The 5,833-nt window shown below is 54.7% G+C and overlaps 1 long non-coding RNA gene across 1 annotated transcript; it reads right to left on the bottom strand.

The window, feature by feature from the left end:
• Positions 1 to 321: 321 nt before the first annotated feature.
• LOC118926338 (uncharacterized) lies at positions 322 to 5,598 on the bottom strand. Its single transcript, XR_005030425.2, has 3 exons — positions 5,380 to 5,598; positions 2,804 to 2,915; positions 322 to 944 (listed from the first exon to the last, which is right to left on the bottom strand). It is a non-coding gene; the product is annotated as an uncharacterized LOC118926338 (long non-coding RNA).
• Positions 5,599 to 5,833: the final 235 nt, after the last annotated feature.

Below are 5,833 nucleotides of genomic sequence, written 5' to 3'. Positions count from 1 at the left end.
TCCACATTTGAATTTTGGAGACATGATGTGTGTTCTTGAATATGTCTATGCTCAACAAGAGGGTGTCTCTGCCCAACCAGAGGGTCTTACCTATATGCTAACCACAGCCCCACATGCTTCCCTGCCAGGGTCGTTAACAACTAAACTTGGAAGCAGCAGCTGCTGGAGTTTGGGTCTCCCTCCTGGCTGTGCCTCCATTTTCCCAGCAGAGGGCGCTCCGAACTCGCAAGTCCTCCAACTGCACCAAGCTGCTTGAGCTTTCCGAGGCAGGGTTGAGAGAAGCACAGGAAAAGAATGTAGGACCCCAAATTGGCTCAGGGAAATCAAGTTTTTATTAGGTGTCTGTAAAAAGCAGCAATGCATCTGGCTTCAGTGATGCAGATCACACTGGGGGACTGGGGGCCAGTGTGCCTGGGAAGCAGGTTCTGTGGGGGCTAAGTTTATACAATTCAGAGATTCTCTTTAAAAAATACAAATTTACAAATACAAGGTTAGGTATAGAAAATGGGTGTTTTTTAGGATGACATAACAAATGGCAGTGTTTCTAAAAGCTGAGAATGGTATAAGCATCCAAACCTCCCAGGGCCTTAGTAGATGGCCTCATTGACTCAGGGTCCCTCGGCTCAGCCTCTTCCGCTTCTCGGTAACTGCACCCCTGCCCACATCTCCCCCAGCAGTACCAAGCATCTTCCCGATGTGGAGTCATTTGCTTCTGTCCTGCCCTGCCATGAGAACAGGCTGGACTCTTGGACTGGGAGGGGGCTGCCCTCGAGCAGCTGTCCTCCAAGAGCCATACCATGAACGTGGGTGGGACGCGGTGCCTTCCCCTCTGCCATGTCTGGGAGGCTGCCGCGTCTATCTCCTCGGCCTTTTGGGAAGCGTGAGGTGGCTCTTGGGCTTCTCTTTCCTTGAGTCCTGGTTCCACAGTGGGTCCTCGATCCATTCTGTGTAAAACAGCCCCCAAAGCGTCTTTCCCAAGCCAGGAAGGGTCACCCCAAAGCCCTTCCCAAGGACAGGGCAGGTGGGTGGCAGGTCGAGGAGGACACAGGTAGGCCAATAGAAAAAGGGACAGGGGAAGAAAGGGGAGAGGAGGCACTACCTATCGATCTCCCAACAGGGCCCCATTGCACTCTGAGCGTGCTGCCACCACGCCAGCAGCCCATGGCTGGCAGGCTGGCAGAAGATCAGAGGCAAGAGGTGCACCCCTCAGTCTCTGTGACTCCCACAACACCTCCCTCCAGTCTGTGCCACGTTGCCTGGAAACCAGCCCAAGCCATAGCAGCTGCCCACAGTCACCTAGCCATACCACTGTCTATCCCATCTCAGCAACATCTGGTGCCGTGGCAGAACCCAGGTTTGAAGACCTGGGTTCAAAGCTTTCTACCACTGCTCTCTGGCCATGTGGTAAGGCTCCAGCTCCTCTGAGCCTCAGTTTCTGTATCTGTAAGTGGGATACTTGCACCTACTTCTCAGGAGTGTGAGAGGAGTAAGTAAGATGATGTAAACAAAAGCACAGTGGAAATCTTAAGGTGTATAAAAATGTGAGGGAGCATCAGTACATGTTTGCAGAAAAGACTGACACATGTACGAAGGAGAGGAGGTCCTTCTCCTTCCTCAGCTACATACCTCCTCATTCTCCACATCTCAGCTCAGCCAGCACCTGTTCCAGGGAAACCTTCCTGACCCCTTATTATGGCTTAAGGAAGATCCTAGATTAGTGGTTCTCACCTAGGGGTGATCTCTACTCTCCCAAAGGACATTTGGCAATGTCTAGAGACATTTTGGGTTGTCATGGCTCAGGAAAGGGGTGCAGAGGCCAAGGATACTGCTAATCACCTGGTGATGCACAGAAGAGCCCTACTGTTGATGGAATGTTTGTGTCCCCCACACAAACCCATGTTTTAAATCCTAACCCCCAAAGTCATAGTATTAGGAGATGGGCTTTTGGGAGATGATTAGGTCATAAAGGTAGAGCCGTTATGAATGGGCTCAATGCCTTTATAAGAGAGACCCTAGAGAGCTCCCTTGCCCTTTGCACCATGTGAGGACACAGCAAGAAAACAGCTGTCTATGAACCAAGAAGCGGGCCTTACAATACCCCAAATATGCCAGCACCTTGATCTTGTAGTTGCAGCCTCCAGAACTGGGAGAAATAAATTGCTGTTGTTTATAAGCCACCCACTCAATGGTGTTCTATTGTATGGACTGAGACAAGCCCCCACTGTAAAGAATTATCCAGGCCAGATGCCAAGTACCGTTGTTGAGAAGCCCTGCTATAGATGGAATGAGGCAGGTGACCTCTTTCCCACTGGTTGGCCAGTGCTCTTCTCCTGTCCTCCGGGCAGAGCTGAGGATGACTGGTACTCAGCTTCCCAGCCTCCTTTGCAGCTAGTCGTGGCCATGTGACCCAAGTGGTCCAATGAGATGTAATGGGAAGTCCACCAGAGGCTTCTGGGGAAAATTTCACTCCGTGATAAAAGTAGCAAGCACAAGAACACCCACCCTTCCACTCTGATTCTGGATGCAGTTGTGTGAGGATGTGACTCTTGGTGCTGTGGCATCCACCATGTGGACTGGAGATGGCACCACCAAAAATGCTGAGGATGGCAGGACAGAGAGACAGGATGAGCCTGTCTTCAATGACATCACTGAGTAGCTGGGCAATCCCACCCTACACCCTCCCTATGAAGTGAGCCAATAAATGTCCTTCTCTCTAGGCTTCTTTGAGTCAAGGTCTCTGGTGCTTGCAACCAAAAGCATCCTAGGAGATACCGAGCACCCTCTCCGTGCTCCCTGTACATACCATCATTGTATGTCCACTGGCTGGTGACACACGGCCCTCCCCTGCTAGACTGTGGGTCCCCTGAGTCTGTGGTTGTGCTCCCATCTGTAAATCTGCAGGCTTAGCAGCATGCCTGGGACAGAGGAGAAACTCAAAGATGTGTGATGAATACATTTAGAAGACGGAAAGAGTGAACAGCTCCTTGCTCTCAGCAACCCAGCTGTGGGGTTCCCTGAGAGCTGCTCCAGCAGACACACCACCCCAGCAGCCTGGCAGTGCCTGGGTATAAGCACATCTCGGGTGAACACCCACAGATGCCTGGGATGACCGAGGTATTGGCACAGAGGCTGAGGCTCCAGCAGAACTCTGAAAGCTGGCATTCTGAGTGCGCCAGGAAAGCTGAGGACAGAACTGCTCCACGGGGCAGGATCGGAAGCATGCTGTAAGTGCAGGTGCTTCTTCCAGAAAAGGCCTCCCTGTGGACACCCTTCCTGATACGCAGCCATACAGAGACAGACTTCCAGCTGCTAAGACCCCTGCCTCACAATAGAGATGGAAGGGCTGGTGAGGGCAGCATATCACAGGGTTGGGGGAATAAGTCAACCAGGGACCTGCTGGACCGGCAGAGCCTGTGGAGGAGGGGCCTCCCTGAAGCTTCAGCAGGGTGGGGAAGGGTGACAGGGCCTCATCCCCTCTCTCCCCCAAACTCCCACCATGATGCCAAGGTCAGTCCTGCCCCCTTTACAGCCTGGGCTGCATGCAGAGCCTCATTTGGGATTTCTGCAAGGACCCGCACTAGCCTGGCAATAGTATGTCAAGGGAGCCCTCAAAGAGAGGGAGGTAGTGTTGCCCAGTAGCTAGGGACACAGGCTTGGCATCAGGCTGGCCTAGGTTGGAATCCTGACTCAACCTCCTCCTCCCTCCCTCCCTCCCTTCCCTAGTTATTTATGGAGGTTCCAGTACGTGCTGGGCATTGTGTGTGGCACCAGGGTTATAGCCTTGAGCATTGCCATTGACCAGATATAAATCCAAACCACAGCTCCACTCAAAGGCATGGAGCTTAAGCCCCGATCAGGGTGGCATACATAAAAAATCAGCCGCCCACACATTGCCATTGTAATGATGTCTGCGAAGGAAAAGCAGCACAGGGGACAACGTGGCAGCCGTGTGGCCTGGAACCAGTTGTTCAGTTAATCTGACTCTCATTATTGTAATAATGGGACCCACGTCCTAAGGCTTTTGGAAGAATGAACAGGACACTGCACACAGACCACTTAGCCCCTCGCCAGGCCCTGACCAAAGGGAGGGGAGGTGGGCATTATTGCCCCTGAGGCTGGTGGAAGGCCTCGGCACCTGAGGAGGAGGCTGCAGAAAACAGCATCTCATACTGGCTGTGGCCTGAGGGGCTTGCCAGGGCAGAGCGGCAGCTGGTCTGTGGCGCCCATCAGGCCCATCTTCCCTCTGGCCTGGGATCTCCCTGCAACCGGGAGGCCCTTTCCAGGCCCCAGGCAGGGCCTGCCTGCTCCCCCTGACCTCCACCAGCTGCTGCTACTGGAGTCAGGCAAAATCCCCAAGTCAGGACCCTCCTTGGCCCAGGCTTCTCCCTTCCCCTGGCTCAGGGGACTGAACAGCCCCAAGGGCAGTCACCCTGCCAGGTGGCAGCTGAGTCAGCTGCTATGCAGTGGTGACAGAGAACAAAGCAAGCAGGCGTGGCAGCATGGAGGCCTGGTCTGGAGCTGGCAAGGCAGCCCAGGCCTCCCTGTCCCCTCCCCTGGGGAGAATGACACTGCGGGAAACAGAGGCCGGGGTGGGAACTTCTGCACTGCCTCACCCCCTGCCCAAAGCCCTGGGGTTGGCACACTGAACCTAAGGGAGTTGGGGGGCCCCTGAACCCCACCACCAGCACACCTAGCCTCCCCTTATTGTCTGAGATGGATAATACTGTATGGGATCATGAGGCCCCAGGCCCCCTGCTGCCTCAGTTTCCCTGGGAGGAAGGTCAGGATGTGGCATCAGGCACTACCACTGAGGAGAGAGTAAGACAAAGTGGAAACAGAGCGGGTAGGTATCTGTTCAGACCCACCTTCCAGTCAAGGCCCCAAGGACATTCTATAGTCTAGGAGAGAGATGGGGTGGGGCTGAGGAGGGCCAGTGGTTTTCTGGAAGCAGGTCTGGTTTTCTGGTGCAACCTGTAGAGTCACACAGGGCCCCACACTTTGAAGGGCTCAGGGCTTGGTGTCATGATCTCATCTCACTGTCTTAAAACTCTTAATTTTTAACAAATAGCCCCACAAATTACATATCCAGTCCTGTCTAAAGGAAAGGACACTTATATACAAAGGGCCTTCCTGCCTGGGAAACGGAACTGAAGGGTGTTAGAGCTGCTAAGCCATCATCCTTCCCGCAGCGACTCCAGGGAAGGAAGAACTGGAGGGGCCTCCTCCTGACTTTGGCCACATGGGATTTGTGATCCGGAGGAGAGGAGAGATAAGGAACAGCCCTGACCTTGACAGTTTGCAGGTAAGGCCCGGAGAGAGACAGGCATGGCCAGGGGAGGTAGTGGGGAGCGCTGATGATCCCCTTCAGCTGGAACTCACCATTAGAGGAGCCTGCAGTTCTGAGCAGGCAGGCAGAGAGCAAACAAGAGGTGGTCGGGCCTCAGAGCCAGGAGAAAGGCTCCTCGGGCCCCAGCCAGCAGGGCCAGCCCGGGTCCGCTCCGGCCTCTGGTCTCCAGCCAGTAAGTAATTCAGAAACTCGTCCAGAATGCTGCTGGGCCTGCTGGCTTCCCTCCCTCAGCCGGAGCCAGCCTGCATGGGCCCAGCCGACTCCTGGATTCCACCTCCCGGAGGCCAGACAGCTGCTCCTGAGGCTGACCCCTCACTCACAGCTGGTCTGGGGTCACAGGGTGTCGGGAAAAGAGCTGGCAGGAGGGGGGCTGGCCCTGGGTCCCCAGCCAGGGCTGGGGAGGAGCCAGGCTCCACAGAAGAGGGTGGGAGGACGCCCATCCCTATGTGCTTAGCAGAAAGGAGAAGAGGTTTAGCCTCGGGGATC

This window comes from Manis pentadactyla, chromosome 11, assembly GCF_030020395.1.
Source record: "Manis pentadactyla isolate mManPen7 chromosome 11, mManPen7.hap1, whole genome shotgun sequence".
Taxonomy (NCBI): Eukaryota; Metazoa; Chordata; class Mammalia; order Pholidota; family Manidae; genus Manis; species Manis pentadactyla.
The sequence above is the reverse complement of the archived record's forward strand: the minus strand, read 5'-3'. Positions and strand labels throughout refer to the sequence as shown.